The following is a 19,575-nucleotide window of genomic DNA, read 5'->3' as shown; positions in this document are numbered from 1 at the left end:
CTGTTATCCCATGTTTCTTTTAAATAAGACTTCAGGCTCATCCAGGAACTGCAACTATGAATGGCCTTGACTAATCAATAACTTTTTAGCCAGAGGGCCATTTGCAAACTTCCACATACCGTTGGAAAGATTTTTCAAATCCCTATCCAACTATGCCATTTCAAGGAGAATCTAAGAAAATATCCTAATGCATAAATGCCTTCAAATCCTGAGACTCCCCCTGATATTAACACACCATGGAAACCAATGCCAACATCTGTTGCCATCAACTTCAATGCTAGTCTAGTAGACAACAATGCCAACACACTTGCTAACAATGCCAACCATCCAACACATATCTTAGCATGAATGTTGACATCAATGCCAACACACTTGATTCCACTAACCATCCAGGAAATTCCAAGTATCCAACAAACTATGAGTTAAAGTTAATGATGGGCACTTTATATGTCTTAAAAACAACTAGCACTTACTCCAATTATCTTTCCAGGGGGCTCATAGGCTTCAAGGCATTAACATAATATGTGTCAGTTGAAATATATCATAAACCTAATCTTATGTCAATGTTAAGTATTAGAAGTACATAAAACCATCCTAAGTTAACCATTGAAAAGGAAAACCTATGAGTTAAACTTAATATTTCTTAAGGAAATTATCCAACCAAAATTTTAAAGTAAACTAAAATCTATTTTAATCTGGTCTAAAATAGAGTATGTCAAAAGATGAGGCTTAAGTCCTTAAAGTTTGATGACCAAGGCATTCAAGAACTACCTAAGGATTAAATATTTTCGGGGTTTAAGAGAATGAACTTATGGGATTCACTATGAACTAGGGTCTTTCTATTAGCATTCAGTATTTAAGATCCACTTGGGTGCTATCATGCCATGATAATAACTCAATAAAATACATAATGTTCCAATGTTAAACAAATATTAAAATATGAAAACTTAAAATAAATTTAAAAAAACACATAGTACCTCATAAACCAACAAATTTCATCATAATGAGCATCAATTCCACAACAATGCTACTCTTCCTCAATAGTATTAGAATTCCAAACAAGAAAAAGCAAAGGTAAAAGATAATGAGCCCCTTCCTCTTGTTAGTGTCAGTCTTTGAAACCTTCCACCAATGATCAAATATGCTCTTACAAAGTGGTCTTAGAGTGTTAAACTCAAATTTTGTCTTTTCAGTGAGTTTTCAAGTAAAATTTGGTCACTAGGTATTAGGTCTAGGGATTGTTTTCACTCCTTCCAAAGTTTTCAAGTGTCGGTCCATGTCACCATTCAGCTGAGTGTTCCATCATTCAAAGAGCTATCATCATCATTTCGGGTTCCAATGGGTCCTAGGGTTTTGAAGGTAATTTCTCTTGGATGGTCAAATCATCAACAAAACTTGTATCTTGATGTTCATACACCTTCCCCTATCCTTAATTTACCTTATTAAACACTTCCCATCACTGATATCCCTCAAATTCCTCATTTTTCAACAAACCCTAGTTTCTTGCTACAATTTGACAATTTTCTAGGCTAGGCCTATGTTTTTCCATTTTGGACCCCTTCCCCTCACTCAATATTTGAATTTCCACTTTCCCCTACTTCCCAACATGCCTCCCTAGTTCCAAAAATTTTCTCAAGAATTTAGAAGCCCCTTATCCCCTTCATTTCACTTCATTTTGACAAATCCCCTGTTCCACACATTGGGATAGGTTTTATTAAAACTGCGTTTATGAGCAAGAAAAGATGAATTTGGAAAAGGTGAGAGAGGCTTTTATCCCTCAGTGATGCAAGAAGAAAAGCCTCTTTCAATTTTTACACAAATTTCATGGTTTGGGAGAAATGTTGAAAACATCATTGGCCTGAGGAGGATTGATACACTTCTGGAGTGACCTTGGGAAAATCAAGATTTCTCATAGCCTGGTTGACCAAATGACTTAGTTGATGATTTAAATGGTAATTAGAAACAAAGATATTTCCAATGAGATATCATGAGCTTAATTTGGAGTTGAGGAAGACATTCAAAAGTTGACTGTAACAACACTCTGGATTTAGGCAGCCTCATTTTGCACATTTTGACCAGTCTTGGGCGGTTTTACTTTTGACAGGGAAAATGACCTCCCAATTGGAAAATTCAAGATGTTATGGAAAGTAGACTCAATAATATTTCCAACGAGCTATCCTGTACCCAATTTTGACATCAAGAAGGCCTCCAAAAATCGATCTTAAAATGGCACTGTGTATAGAATCAGTGGCGCTGCGCATAGAAATTTTCAACACAGGCTTTTTCCGCAGGTGCGTAGCACCACCGGCGCTACGCTTTTGTTGGGGGCATCCATTTGAAAAAAGGTTTGCATTTTTGGAATCAGCATGAAAAAATATGCATGCTTAGGAATGGCTGAGATTTTTGGACAAGTTATGGGTCTCCAAAAGGGCAAAAAACACCCAAAAAGTGCTCTTTCTGCCACTTTTTTGCCACACAGGAAGCAGTCTTGGGAGAATCAATTTTTGGAGGGGAAAATGGACTCCAAGTTCAGAAATTCAAGTTGTTCCAGAAAGTAGACTCGCCAAGCTTTCCAAAAAGCTATCCTTCACCTAATTTGGACTTCAGGAAGCCTTCCAAAAGTGGCCTTGAAAAATCGCTATGCATAGGATCAGTGGCGCTGCGCATAGGAGAAATTTTGCCAGTTTTTCCTGTTTGTTCAAAATTTCACCCAGTTTAGCTGTCAGTTGACTTTTTCTTCTCTCTTTGGTAAATTAATGATTTAGTATGATGTGATATGATGTAAATATGATAAAAAATGACTATATGGGGTAAATACATCAGTTAGAATTGGTTGGAGGATGAATGAATCAGTTTCCATAATTTTAGAGGCAAGTTGTTCCACTGCCTATTTTGTAGTTCCTAGTTTAGATGTTGTTGAAACAACTCCTTGACTCATGGATTCGACCCTTGATGGCTAGCATAGGTGGTTTGATGCCTATATCTTGTACTTTCTTAGTCATTTGTCAAGGTTGGACTCTTGTGGATGCATTGAACATTATTATAAATCACTTTTGCAGTTTGGCAAGGAAATGAACGAGGGTTTTGCAGCATTTTGTGGGATTCTTGTGGTAATGTGTCTTGGCATTTTTTTCTCTTCTGTAATTTAGTTTCTCTTATTTTATGTGTTATAACATCTATTTCTTTCTTCATAACTAAATGAATCAAGAGAATTAGGTAGAATCCATTGATATTCAGTGCTCTGCCTAGAGGATACATTTAGTTTTTAATGTTTTCCACTGTTTGAAGAGGACTCATGAGCCTTGCATGCCCTCTCCAACTCCTCACTAGTATTTAGACTCACCATCAAATTCATTTCAAAGTGCTAAAACGCTTGCCTACCTCGCCCCACAGAAATCTCTGCAAATCTGAGTTGATTTCCCAGACCCAAAACTGCTTTCCTCATCCAATCTAGAAACCAACCATTAAAATCAAACAAAATCCTCTGAGTAAATATACTTAGCCTAAAATCAACATTAATTTCCATCATCTCAAGCCTTATTTGCCATATTCTCTTTGATATTGATAAGGAGAGAGCCCTCTCCCGACCTGGTAGGGCTAGCTACCAGGTTAAGCATGGTTTGAAGTTACCCTACACCTGCCTTCCTTCAGCCTGAGGTAGATTTAGGCACTAACATAGTGGCGAGCGTACTGGGGAACATAGTTTTATGTTCCTCAGCAAAATGTAATCAAGTTCAGATCTGATTATTGATGGTGGACAACGATCAGACATCGGAAGGCTGAAATCATTCACCTGGCGACTCTAAATCAGTTTTGATATCAGATCCAAGGACTCCACTGGAGGATGAACTTGACCAGTAGAAAAATGAAAGGACAATATGGAGACATCAGGTATTCAAGTTGGAATTTCATCCAAGACATTATGTTCTTTGTTATAAATTATTTCTTCTCTTTTCTTGAGAATGTCAAGAAGGTTTTGCAAAGTATATTGTATTTGAGAAAATATCCTCGGCCTACATTTGATTCTTTCCCTTTGAAGATTGCGAAATATTCGTATGCCTCTGATCTTGATCAGAATCCTTCTCCTGAAGCTTGTGATGACCGTCTCGAAATTGATGAGCCTCAAGAGACCAAGATTGATTCTACACCTTCTGTACATACCCCTATACCTTGTAAAATTCCAGATCGATACAAGCCTCTAATTTTACCTCCTATATCCCATGCTTTCCCTAAAAATCATGACCTATATCTACCAAGATTTGATGGTGAACGTGACAACATCACTGCTGAGAGACATGTATTGAATTTTGAGACTTTTCTTGATCTTTTTGAGGTTGATGAAGAAGATGTCAGTATTAGGATTTTTGCTCTTTCTTTGCAAGGAAAAGTCAAGAGTTGGTTCAAAACCCTGCCTAATGCGAGCATCTCAGATTTACAGTAGTTCATCAAAGTTTTCCTCGACAAGTGGGTGGTCAGACAAAACCCTTTCTTGATTATAGAAGAGTATAACCAACTGAAAAGATTTCTAGGGGAGACAGTACAAAAATTTTCTACCAGGTTTAACCAAGTCTATTTTTCGATGCTGGTTAATACAAGACCTCCTCCTGGATCCTCTCTCTTGCACTACCTGAAAGCCTTTGATCCAGAAATGGAGTTTCAGCTGAGGGAAAGGAACCTTGCAACACTTGAAGAGATGCAGAACAATGTAGTAGATGTAGAGGCTACTTTGCTAATCAAAAGGGCAAAGTTGAAGGAAGAAGAGATGAAGAATATAGACCCAGAGGAATCGACATCTTTAGAGGTAAAGCTCGACGTTTTGGTAACTACAGTGGAAGAGATGATGCAAAAGATCACTACAAGAAGTGAGTATGATGTTTAAGACCATGGCTCGCTATTTGAAGAAGAACAAGTTGCTGATCCAAAACATTTTCTTTCTTATCCCAGTTGTCACAGATCAGATAATGATAGTTTTATAGATCATCTTGGAGAAGAGAGATATGTTGATATGACATGTATGCTTGATGATGTGTTTTATACTGATGATTTGCCTCAGTTTTATTAGTATGATGATGATTATGTTCTCCAAACAGAAGCTAGTCTTGCATACAAACCAGCATCTAGTTTGTAGAAGAAGGAAGTTCACTTTCAATAGCTCGAGTATAGTGATCAGCTGATGCATATCAGCTATGGAAGTGAGGAGGAAATTGCAATAAATTTTGAAGTAAGTGAAGGATCTTTGCCTTTTTGTTTTGCTTCATTTCAGTTCATCAGAGACAACTTTCATGCTATCAGAAATCAATTGTTGACAAGTCTTGATCTGAACCATCATGAGGGCAATGAAATCCTTGTTCAAGACTTCTCATATCTAGATTTGTAGCTCCCGAATGCCATTGATTATCAATTTGCAAATGAAGACTTGGAAGCTGGCATATATGATCAAATGATGTAAGATGATTTCGTACCATTTTGTTTTGAATCATTTCAGTTTTTGAAGGGAAAATTTCATAGTATATCTTCAAATGAGTAGCCTGTAGGAAATCATGCAATCTCATTAGAATCAACAGAAAATGGGTTGCAGTAGTATTTTCAAGTTTTTCACGATCCAATAGCTGATGTGTTGGATGATGTCTACAGTTGAAGTCCTTCTCCATTGACTAACTTTGAGCTTGAAAAAGGTATTGATACAAACTTGATCCGACAGCCGGTTTCTTTGTCATTTTCAGCAGGAGTCTCGTCACAAAGCTTAGATGAAATTTTGAATTCATGGTATGAGGAGAAGAAAAGTAATCCATTGGATGAGCTAAGTCCCAGTGTGCATGAATTTCAAGATCCTTATCCAGTGTTTTTGGAGGCGGATAGAGAATCCATATTATTCAACAGATCTATTTACAAGTTTTCATGGGAGTTGCATTTCAGTAGTTCTCTCTTGTTGTTCATAAGCAAGCACTTGTGGAGAATGTAAACAACAGCCAAATGCTTACTTGGTTGCATTGGTTATTTCACTTCACTTGATCAGGTGATGAATGGAACAGTTAGATTAGGCTTTATTGAATAAGCTCCATTTTGAGCATATTTTCCAGTTTGTCAGTTGTGTTTTAGTATTGCGTCAGTTTCATTTCAGTTATGAGTCTTGTTCTTGAGTCTTGAGTTTTGATGTTTTTGTTGCCAAGATATTGATTCCATATTGCCCAATGGATAAGGCACTGGTCAGCTCTCCCAAAGATTTGCGGTTCTTGTCACCTCCAAGGAGCTACCATCCCCATTGGAGCCAATGTTAGTGTTGATCTTTGAAACCTTCCACCAGTGATGAAATATGCTCTTACAAAGAGGTCTCAGAGTGTCAAAGTCAAATTTTGTCATTTCAGTGAGTTTTCAAGTAAAATTTGGTCACTAGGTATTAGGTCTAGGGTTTGTTTTCACTCCTTCCAAAGTTTTCAAGTGTCGATCCATGTCACCATTCAGCTGAGTGTACCATCATTCAGAGAGCTGTCATCATCATTTCGGGTTCCAATGGGTCATTTTACATCTTGTTCGTGTTTCAGTTGTACTTGGGTAAGGCTCATTTCCCTCTCCTAGGGTTTTGAAGGTAATTTCTCTTGGATGGTCAAATCATCAACAAAAATTGTATCCTGATGTTCATACACCTTCCCCTATCCTTAATTTACATTATTAAACACTTTCCATCACTGATATCCCTCAAATTCCTCATTTTTCCACAAACCATAGTTTCTTGCTACAATTTGACAATTTTCTAGGCTAGGCCTATGTTTTTCCCTTTTGGACCCTTTCCCCTCACTCAATATTTGAATTTCCACTTTCCCCTGCTTCCTAACATCCCTCCCTACTTCCCAAAATTTTCTCAAGAATTTAGAAGCCCCTTATCCCATTCATTTCACTTCATTTCGACAAATCCCCTGTTCCACACATCGGGATAGGTTTTACTAAAACTATGTTTCTGAGCTAGAAAAGATGAATTTGGAAAACATGAGAGAAGTTTTTTTCCCTTAGTGACCCAATAAGAAAAGCCTCTTTCAGTTTTTACATAGCTTTCATGGTTTGGGAGAAATGTCGAAAACATGATTGGCTTAAGGAATATTGATGCATTTCTGGAGTGACCTTGGGAAAATCAAGATTTCTCCTAGCATTTTTGAAAAAATGACTTGCTTGATGATTTGGATGGTATAGACACAAATATGTTTGGAATGAGATATCATGAGCTCAATTTTGAGTTCAGGAAGACATTCAAAAGTTGACTGCAACAACACTCTGCATTTAGGTAGCCTCATTTTTCACATTTTTACCAGTCTTGGGAGATTTGATTTTTGACAGGGAAAATGACATCCAAATTGGAAAATTCAAGATGTTCTAGAAATTAGACACAATAATATTTCCAATGAGCTATCCTGCACCCAATTTTGACACTGGTAAGGCCTCCAAAACTCGATCTGAAAACGGCACTACGCATAGAAATTTTCAACACAGGCTTTTTCAGTAGGTGGTGCTACGATTTTGTTGGTGGCATCCATTTGCAAAAAGGTTTGAATTTTTGGAATCAGCATGAAAAATATGCATGCTCAGGAATGGCTGAGATTTTTGGACAAGTTCTGGGTTTCTAAAAGGGCAAAAAACACCCAAAAAGTGCCATTTCTACCACTTTTTTGCCACACAAGAAGCAGTCTTGGTAGAATCAATTTTTGGAGAGGCAAATGGACTCTAAATTCAGAAATTCAAGTTGTTCCAGAAAGTAGACTCGCCAGGATTTCCAACGAGCTATCTGCACCTGGTTTGGACTTCGGGAAGCCTTCCAAAAGTGGCCTTGAAAAAGCGTTATGCATAGGATCAGTGGCGCTGCACATAGGAGAAATTTTGCCAGTTTTGCCTGTTTGTTCAGAATTTCGCCTAGTTTAGCTGTCAGTTGACTTTTTCTTCTCTCTTTGGTAAATTAATGATGTAATATGATGTGATATGATGTAATATGATGTAAATATGATGAAAAATGACTTGAGGGGGTAGATACATCAGTTAGAATTGGTTGGAGGATGAATGAATCAATTTCCATAATTTTAGAGGCAAGCTGTTCCACTACCTATTTTGTAGTTCCTAGTTTAGATGTTGTTGAAACAACTCCTTGACTCATGGATTCGACCCCTGATGGCTAGCATAGGGGGTTTGATGCCTATATCTGGTACTTTATTAGTCATTTGTCAAGGTTGCACTCTTGTGGATGCATTGAGCATTATTGTAAATCACTTCTGCAGTTTAGCAAGGAAATGAACGAGGGTTTTGCAGCATTTTGTGGGATTCTCGTGGTAATGTGTCATGGAATTGTTTTCTCTTCTGTAATTTAGTTTCTATTATGTGTATGTGTTCCAGCATCTATTTATTTCTTCATAAGTAAATGAATCAAGAGAATTAGGTAGAATCCATTGATATTCAGTGCTCTGCTTAGAGGATACATTTAGTTTTTAATGTTTTCCACTATTTGAAGAGGACTCATGAGCCTTGCATGCCCTCTCCAACTCCTCACTAGTATTTAGAATCACCATCACATTCATTTCAAAGTGCTAAAACACTTTCCTACCTCGCCCCACAGAAACCTCTGCAAATCTGAGTTGATTTCCCAGACCCAAAACTGTTTTCCTCATCCGATCCAGCAACCAACCATTAAAATCAAACAAAATCCTCTGAGTAAATATAATTAGCCTAAAATCAGCATTAATTTTCAGTCATCTCAAGCCTTAGTTTCCATATTCTCTTTGAGATTGACAAGGAGAGAGCCCTCTCCCAACCTGGTAGGGCTAGCTACCAGGTTAAGCGTGGTTTGATGTTACCCTAGACTTGCCTTCGTTCAACCTGAGGTAGATTTAGGCACTAACACCTCTTGAGACAAATGTGTTACGATTTACAAATTAATTAGAATTCTCTTCCTATTTATACATGACATAAGATAACTTTGAAATGTGTGGGGAACACACCTTCTCACATAGCATGAAGTACATCCTCATTAAATTTGGGTGGACAATAACTCATCCTCATTAAATTTTTGTTGTGCATGAATACTCCAAATTGGATTGATTTTATAGGGTAAAAGGTAGGGATTGTGTGCCACAAATAAATGCACACCAAGACCAGTAATTACTAATTAAATAGTATATTATTTGAATCAATCATATTGGCCAAGAAATGAAGCTTGGGCATGCATTTTAGCGAAGCAAGGTAATTTTAACCTGCTTCACAAAAATGCACGCCCAGCCTTCATTTGAATGATTCATAGGGTAAAAGGCAGGTTTTGTGTGCCTCAAATATATGCACAAAAGTACTTGTAATTAATTGGAAAATATATAATGATCATCCATCCTATGGGTCTCTGAAATTGTACCTCAATATTGTGGTGTAATGGTTCCTGAATGGGCCTCAGCCTTGTGGTGTAACAACGCCCTAATGGGCCTTAGTCCTTGGTGTTGGGCCATGGAAAAGGTATGCATTTACTATTAACTTATTATCCTTTTCCCTTATTCTCATCCTTTCTATATCTCAATGTGCTAATCTATTAAGGAATTACTATAATAAATACAGAAATTACTTATAGTTATGCTTTTGCTAATCATTATCATTCTTTATGCAGGAAAGTATGAAAAGGGACAATTGTTGTTCCTTAACTAAGGGACAACGAAAAATCTGCAAGTTAAGGAAGGACGTGGCAGTTGCAGATACGTACAAAAGCAAATCAAAAAGATCAACGCAAGGAGGGAAAGATGTCTAAACTTAGAAAATTGCGCGAATCCCTCAGGATCGAGAGATCCTAGGGGATCACTTTTACTATCTATATTTTTACCCCTTTCTCATTATAAAAAGCAAAGATTGTAAGCAGAAGGGGGACGATGATTGTTATTATTATTGTAATTCTTAATTACAGACTTTCGTTGTAGCGAAGAACGCAAATCCGTTGTAATATTCTTTCATGATTAATATATAAGAGGAGTTGCTGTTCCTTTCCATTTATCTGAAGTAACCAGCAGTGTACGTTGGCGGTTGAGGGCCTGTCTTCTGGTGGAATTCACTGCTTCACCTGTGTCATATATTTCTGATTCTTTCAAGTGCGACAATTGATAGTTTATTCCTTTCTGTTATTATTATTTCGTTGCTGTTCCTTATTTCTTCGCGCTGACAGAATAGCTTTGTTTTATATCATTTACAGTAGTGTTGTTTAATTAGTTTCCTTTCGCTTTGGATTGAGTTTCCTAGATGAATATCTCGTTCGATGTAATCAACTGTAACGAGAATTAACTACTGTTGTTAGGCTCTTAGATTGATGCCATCGTTTTTTTACAGACTAGTGTGTTTTATTTAAATTCAATCAGTTTCTAAGAGAAGAGTTATCACCGTTTTACTCTTAACTGATACTACTGTTACTTGAATTGCATATTGTTGTTACCCGGATTGATGTAGGATTTGATTTTGTTAAAGGATTGAGTTTTCTTTTAATTGCAATTAGAATTTACTTATTGCATCCATTTACTCTTGTATTTGGAAGATCTATATTGCAATTTAGAAACGTTACTCTCTAAGTTAAATAGCCGCCACATACTATGTACACTCTTGAAATAGAAAGACCTGCCCGGATTGATAATTAATGTGAAGATAATTAGGAGTTAAACAAGAACCTTTTATCGCTCAACATTTTGGCGCCGCTACCGGGGAGAGTGTAGCCATTTCTAAGGAGTAATGTACATTTGATGATTGTTGTTGAAAAAGAATTGGGTTTTGAAAATGGAAGGTAAGAACCTACATAACGAGCAAGTAAAGTGTTAGCTCCTCTGCTCGCTTTTCAGCACAATTATAGAAATTTAAAGTAGTTATTTACTGCTTATCTGTTAGGAGAGAACTGGGCATTAAAAATGAAAGGTAAGAACCTGCATATGGATCATGTAAAATGCCTGCTCCCTCGCCCGCTTTGCATGACTAAGAAGAAAAAACCCGAAAATAATCCAATTCCACTATCCAAGCCAGACAGATCTAAGGGATCGGTGACCCTTGGAAGATCAACGTTCATAGACGACATCTTAAAGAAAGCCAAATCTCAGCCATCAGTAGGTCCTAGAAACATTGCTTCCAGAGAACCTACTGTCTCCCTTCGGGCCACAGGCTCACCATCTGTAGCCTACGCTGAGGTCCACAACAAAACAGTGGGAACTGAGCAGAGTTTTCATGAGATTGAAAATTCACACCCAATTTCCTCACAAGAAGGAAATTCTTGTAATATTCATGAAGGAGGAGGAGAAACAGGGGAAACAGAGGAACCAAGATCCCCTCAGGTAGTAATTCAACAAGTAACACCTAGTATCCCAGATCGAGGGAGTGCTGTTAAGATCATTCCCACCCCTTCCAATCATCCTAGGAATAACTCTCTAGAGATCCCGGAAGGGTATTGGCACATATTTGATCAAATGGCCAACAACCCAAAAGCACCTCAGACCTCTACATTGCAATATCCCATCGTTGACACAGCTGTCAACACACCCATGAAAGCTATTCCTCTCCAAAATATTCCTACTTTTCATGGATTAACATTAGAGGATCCAGATGCATTTTTGTTTGAATTTGATGTATTATGTCGGGGTTATGACTATACCACCGACCCCCAAAAACTGAAACTGTTTCCTTCCACATTGAAAGGAGCAGCTTTGCAATGGTTTATGGGATTAGGTGGGGGAATAATAAATGATTGGGATCAAATGAAAAATGCTTTCCTAAAAAAATATCAGGACTATTATAGATATAGGGAATTGAAAGATGAAATATTTCAAATGATAGCAAGACCCAGTGAAACATTGGAAGAGTATGTAGAACGCTTCCAATATAATCTCCAAAGATCTCCCTATGCAAGTCTGCCTTTACCTGATAATGTGCTGAAAACTACACTGATTAAAGGGATGAAAGAAAAATGGATAGAAACATTAAATATTATGGGTAAAGGTGACATATATCAAGAAGATTATGTTGATATTATTAAATTGTGTATCAAGTGCTCAAGAGGTAGTACGAGATTGAAACTAGCAGAACACGACATGCCCACCAAGGACAACAAAATCTCTGGCGACACTATCACTTGTACAGAAATCAACAATCTGCTAGAAGATTTTAAAACAGATATCTTGGGAACTCTGACCACGCAATTAGACATCATGTAGGCCAAGAAAAAATGGGCTGAAGCAGAACAGAACCTTGTGATATTTTGCCCGAGATGCAAGAAGAAGCATAGTCACAAAGAGTGTCCGCTAGATATGGTACAAACCTATGCCATATGTATGAAAGATCATGCTATAGAAAGCTGCCCATCGGTACCAGGATTGAAAGTCGTTTATAAGGAGGCAGAGGAAGAAACAAAACCAGTGTACCTGCTAAATCAGTGTCGCCAATGGAAACCATGACAAATAGGTACACCAACTGATCCATCCTCTTTCTTTCAAACTTCGCAATATAATTCACAACAATACCCAGGAGCCATGTGGCAGAATCAACCACCTTTTTCCAATTGGTCACAACAACCATTCCCTATGCCACCCTGGCCCAACCAATTAAACCAAAATAAAAATTGGCCAAATTCCTCTTACTTCCCACTGTTTTGGCAGAATAATGCATATCAATCCCAATGGCCACCCTCGACTTCACAGAACCAGAACTAACAGTCAAGCTGGCAAAGACCTACAAATCAGCCAGTGAGAACAATCACCCTACCTCAATCCACACTGCCAGCACCCTACACATTACAACAAAACCCTCAAACCAACCTGCGACCACAGCTCCCAGGCCAACCCAACCCAAACCCTAACAACAGACCAGTTCAATCTATGCAAATTATTGAAGGACCAGAGCTAGAAACTGAGTTAAGGGACTGCAATGAGCTTCAATTAATATTTGCGCGGATAATAGAATCAGAGGGGGATAAAAATAAACAAATAGAAGATCATTTAGCAGAACAAGCACCACAAGTGGAGAACATGGTTAAATAGAAAACTCACGACCAAACAATCACATCTTCTCCACCATTCCCAGAAAGATCAACCATACTCTGCCCAATAGAATACCCCGATTTTGATCTTCTGGGAGATTTGAAAAATTTGTGTATAAAAATACCGCTCCTCCAGGTTATTCAGGACATTTCGATTTATGCAAAAAGTATTAAGGAATTGTGTATGAAAAATAAAAACAACCCCAACTATCCATGTAGTCGGTACCTTATCTGATTTACTATCAGGCAGAGAAATACCTGTAAAATATGAGGACCTAGGAAATCCTATAGTCACTGCGTAAATAAATGGACGCTCCTTCCCCAATGCATTAGTTGATTTAGGAGCAAAAATCAATATTCTTACAACCACAACTTGTCAAAAGATTGGCATTACATCCTTGGACCCAACCACGACCTTGTTGGAACTGGCTGATCGATTGGTAGTCAAACTAGAAGGCACATTACATGATGTAATGGTGTCAGTAGACTCCTGGGAATACCCTGCAGACTTTCTGATCATCAATCCTAGAAACTAACTCGATGGACATCCCCTAATTTTAGGCAGACCTTGGCTAGCAATCGCAGATGCTTACATAAGCTGTCGAACAGGCAACATGACTATAGCAAGAGGAAGCAATGTGAAGAATTTAGCCTTATATCCTCCATCTCAGCCAAGTTTAACAATAATCAAAACCAGAAAACAACTTGTATCATATCTAACTGAAAACATTAGATCACTGCTAACCATACAAGGTGCTCTCGAATTTAAGGATCAAACAAAAGATGACATCATTAACACTCACATTAACCAACCAGATGCTGTATCCCATCTAAAATGTCATATGATTGAAGCAGCCCTCGATAACGAAATAGAAGAAGATCCCTTAAAAAATATTAACGATCAATCAATACCAACAACTTCTATTTATAACAACAAAATCATAGAAATTGAGCCATGAAAAAATTTGAATATTAACAAAAATCTGATTGCTGACCAAGAGAAGAAGCTTGTTAAACTCCTAAGAAAATATAAAGAGGCCTTTGCATGGGATTACCCGGACATGAAAGGGATTGATCCCCAATTATGCATGTACCACATTTATACAGAGAAAGATGCCCGACCCATTCGACAACCTCAACGGAGGTTAAATCCTCATCTTAAAGATATTGTTAAAGCCGAACTACAAAAATTGTTAGATGTAAACTTCATCTACCCCATATCTGACAGCAAATGGGTCTCTCCATTAGTAGTGGTGCCGAAAAAGAATGGAAAGTGGCGTGTATGTGTTCACTATAGAGAGCTTAATAAAGAAACCCAAAAAGACCATTTTCCCCTTCCATTCATCGACCAGGTCTTGGACACATTGGCAGGAAAGAAATTATTTTCTTTCCTACATGGCTTCAATGGATACAATAAAATTCATATTGCCCCTAAAGATCAGGATAAGACTACCTTTACCTGCCATTTGGGAACATTTGCTTACAGGGTCTTATCTTTTGGGCTGTGAAATGCACCTACCACATTTCAGAGGGCTATACTCAGCATTTTCTCAGATCTGATAAATGAAGGGCTTGAGGTGTACATGTATGACTTTACACCTTACAGGGATGACTTCGAGCCAGCATTACAAACATTAGAGAAAGTTCTGCAATGATGCATTGCCACCTGACTCTGTTTAAGCCATGAAAAATGCCACATGATGATGACTGAGGGCCTCATCTTGGGTCACTATATCTTAGTAGCTGGAATCCAGGTAGATCCAACAAAAATTCAGATAATTCTTTTAATACCTACCCCTTCCACACAAACTGAGCTGTGCAGTTTCTTGGGATTTTCTCACTATTATAGAAGATTTATAAAGAACTTTTCTCAAATTGTTGCACCACTATATGCATTAACAAGAAATATTGATTTCATTTGGACTGATAAATGTGACAGTGCTTTTAAAGATTTAAAGCAGCTTTTATCAACAACCCCAATATTAAGGGGCCAAAACTGGGATTTTCCATTCTAGATTTCATCCGACGCTTCAGACACAGCCATTGGAGCAGTTCTCGGCTAGGAGGAAGATAAAAAGCCATATGAAATATACTATATCAGCAAAAATCTATCTCTTGCTGAATTAAATTATACTGTTACTGAAAAATAATTTTTAGCTGTAATCTATGCTATCAAGAACTTTAGACATTATATAACAGGATACCCTGTGGTTTTATACACTGATCACTCTGCTATTAAATATCTAGCTAATAAACTTGTTACAAATGGGAGAGTGAAAAGATGGTTGATTCTTTTGCAAGAATTCGATATCACTATCAAAGATCGACCAGGAAAAGAAAATCCAGTAGCAGATTTCCTTTCACGTATGCCAAAGACAGATGACTTCGTAGCAGTAGAAGACCAATTTCCTGATGAACATTTATTTGCTGTAACCGTGAAAACACCATGGTACGCGGATGTCACAAATTACTTGGAAGTAGGCAAGTTACCCAAGCACCTGATGCCTGACGAAAGAAAAAAAATAGTACATCGAAGCATGCGATTCTCTTGGATCAGAGGCTATTTATTTCATACAGGGGCCGATATGCACATTATAAGATGCGCCAGGGAAGATGAGATCTTCAACATCCTAAAAGCTTGCCATGAGGGGCCTTGTGGCAGAAATTTTGCAAATCAACAGATTGGTCACAAGGTATTACAGATGGGCTATTATTGGCCCACCATTTTTAAGGATGCCAAGAAGTTTGTCCAGGCATGTGACAATTGCCAAAGAATGGGATGCCCTGGGCAGTCTGATGAGATGCCTTTGCACCTACATATAGTCATTGAACCTTTTGAGCGATGGGCGTTAGATTTCATCGGTCCAATAAACCCATCATCTAATCAAAAGACATATATATTAGTTGCAACATAGTATTTGACTAAATGGGTGGAGGCAGAGGCACTACCAAGAGCAACAGAGGACTCGGTAATCCATTTTCTTTCCCAAATATTCGTGCGATATGGCTTGCCTAGAGAGGTAATTACCGATGGAGGACTACAATTCATAGGCCATAAGATCATTGCAACATTAAAGAACCATCATATCAGGCACAGAATCACGACCCCGTACCACCCATAGGAAAATGGCTAGGTAGAAAGCACCAATAAGGTAATCGAGGCAATACTCACAAAGACAGTTGCATCACATAGACGTGACTGGGCTACTTGATTGCCCAAAGCACTATGGGCATACCGCACGACATGGAGAAATACCACGGGATATTCTCCATTGTAGGTTTTAACCCTGTACAGAAATTACCTGCATACGAATTCTTAAACAAAGAAAATAAACAATGCGAGAGCATAACCCATAAAACACATATGCACAGAGATTTTTCCCTGGATCCCAAAACCGGGACTACCAGCTTGATTTTTCATTATGTTCCTTTCAATGTTACAATACATATTTATACATGCCGAAGCATCCAATACCATGGACCGAAAACCATCGCGTCCAAAAAACATGTGTGAAAATCATGCACAAAACCATAGGTGGGTCCGCCCAACCTAACATATGGTCCAAAACCAAAATTTTCTGGGGCGCTGCCCCGGACCCCATAAAGTGGGGTTAGGGTGCCCTTCAAACCCCCTATTAACTACGTGGAAAGAATATAACACAACCCAACAATCTCCCACTTGTTGTTTTCTTTCCACAGGGGGCCACAGGAGAGTTTAGTCATTTTTTCAACCCTGAGATTCCCATTGCTTCTCTACACCAAGAGAACTTCTCAGAGCTCACAGATTTTGTCAATGCATCTGCAGTATTCTTCAAAGTGTCCACCTTTACCAGCAACACCTTTCTGTCTTCTATCATATCCCTCACAAAGTGATACTGAACATCAATGTGCTTTGTCTTTGAATGATAAGCAGGGTTCTTTGCCAAGAAAATTTCACTTTGGCTGTCACAGTCTATTCTTATAGCTCCTTGTACTAACCCCATACTTGAACACAATCTCTGCAACCAAACTGCTTCCTTGCTTGCATGAGTGGCTGCCATGTATTCTACCTCTGTAGTTGATAGTGCCACTACAGATTGTTTCTTACTCATCCAACTGACTGCACCTCCAAATAGGTTAAACACATACCCACTTGTAGATCTTCTCTGATCCAGATCTCTAGCCCAGTCTGCATCAACAAAGCCATGAATATCCAACACTCTGTCCAATCCTGGTCTTCCTTGGTAGCACAAACCATAATCACTAGTGCCACGCAAATACCTGAAAACCCGCTTCACTGCTGTCCAGTGCTCCTTCCCAGGTTTTGACATAAACCTGCTCAATACTCCCACTGCATGTGCAATGTCTGCTCTAGTACAGACCATTGCATACATCAGGCTACCCACTGCACTTGCATATGGAACACGGGACATGTCCTCTTCCTCTTCTTGTGTCTTGGGACACTGTTCAGCAGATAACCTCACACCTACAGGAATAGGAACCTTCACCGGTTTACTATCCTGCATATTAAACCTCTGGAGTATTGTCTCGACATACTTCCTCTGGTTTAACCAGAGCTTCCTCTTTGACCGATCTCTTTTAATTTCCATGCCCAAAATATATTTTGCAGCACCAATATCTTTCATGTCGAATTTGGAGGACAATTGGGTCTTCAAAACCTGGATAATTTCTTTGTCATTTCCAACCAGCAACATATCATCCACATACAAGACCAGATAAATAATACGGTCACCAATTAATTTAAAATACACACAATGATCTGCTTTGCTTCTGGTGAAGCCAAGTCCTCGTATAAATGTATCAAATTTTTGATACCACATCCTTGGTGACTGTTTTAACCCATACAAAGACTTCTTTAACTTTCATACTAGTTCTTTCTTACCCTTCACCGCAAAGCCTTCAGGTTGCTTCATGTAGATTTCCTCTTCCAAATCCCCGTGAAGAAATGCTATCTTCACATCCATCTGTTCTACCTCAAAATCAAAAGCAACAACAACAGATAAAAGTAATCTAATAGAAGTTACCTTGGCAACAGGAGAAAAAAATATCACCAAAATCAATTCCCGGCACCTGGGAATAACCTTTTGCTACCAACCGAGCTTTGTATTTCTCCACCTTTCCTTCTGCATTTGTCTTCTTCTTGAACACCCATTTGCTGCCAATGGGTTTCCTTCCAGCCGACAACTCCACCAGATCCCAAGCCTCATTTTTGTGCAAAGATGCCATTTCATCGACCATGGCCTCTTTCCAGAGTTTTCCATCCTCTGAATCCACTGCCTCCTTCACAGTTCTAGGATCATTATCAGTAACAGACAAAGCAAAATTTGAACTGAAAGCAGATGGACTATACCTTTTTGGCTGCCTTCTTTCTCGAACTGATCTTCTCACAGCCGGAGTTTGTGGCTCTTCATCTTCTGATTCCTCCTCTGCTGCAGAGTCTGATTCTTCCTCCTTTGGCTCAAACTCTATCTTCTCAGGTTCCTTTGGTTGGACTTCATGTTGAATAACATCTTTTACCTCTCTGAAAAACACATCTCGGCTGTACAAAACCTTCCGTGTGACTGGGTTCCAAAGCTTATAACCCTTTAAACCATCCTTATACCCAATAAAGATGCACTTTTCAGATTTACTATCCAACTTGGTTCGTTTCTCCTTTCGAACATGTACATATGCATCACATCCAAATACCCTTAGATGTGAAAGAGAGGGTTTCTTACCAGTCCATACTTCTTGTGGAGTCTTATCCTCCAACGCTGATGAAGGTGATCTGTTGATCAGGTAACATGCAGTATCCACCGCCTCTGCCCAGAATTCCTGTCCTAACCCGACACCACTGAGCATGCTTCTTGCCCTTTCCATCAACGTCTTGTTCATTCTTTCTGCGACTCCATTTTGCTGAGGTGTATATGGAGTAGTCTTCTGCCGTGCTATACCACACTTCTTACAAAATTCTTCAAATTCCTTGCTGCAAAATTCTCCACCATTATTTGTCCTCAGCACCTTTATCTTCTTCTCTGTCTGATTTTCCACCAGAGCCTTAAATTCTTTAAACTTGTCAAATACTTCAGATTTCTTCTTAAGAAAATATATCCATGTATTCCTTGAGAAGTCATCTATGAATGATACATAGTACACAGACTTACCCAGTGATGGAACCTTCACAGGTCCAAACACATCACTGTGCACAAGCTCTAATATCTGTTTCGTCCTCTTACCACCAGAGGGAAAACTCACCCGATTCTGCTTCCCATATACACAATTTTCACAGAAATCAAAATCCAGAGAGCTATTATTCATACCTTCTACCATACCTTTACCATGAAGTATTCGAAGGCCCTTCTCTCCAATATGTCCAAGCCTTTGATGCCACAACATGGTCTTCTCTCCAGAGACCACTAGATTCTCTACTCCATTTTCAGGAACCATAGAACTATTGCACCCATCAACAACAGTGCTACCTTGCAGCTTGTACAGAGTTCCAATCCAAACTCCCCGCATTAATATCAGTGCTCCTCGAACCATCTTGCAGGTATCTTTCTCGAACACCATCTTTACACCTGCAT

The sequence above is a fragment of the Pinus tabuliformis genome, chromosome 3_2 (genome assembly GCF_031772625.1).
Source record: "Pinus tabuliformis cultivar Carrire ecotype Pingquan chromosome 3_2, CPIR1, whole genome shotgun sequence".
Taxonomy (NCBI): Eukaryota; Viridiplantae; Streptophyta; class Pinopsida; order Pinales; family Pinaceae; genus Pinus; species Pinus tabuliformis.
The sequence above is the reverse complement of the archived record's forward strand: the minus strand, read 5'-3'. Positions refer to the sequence as shown.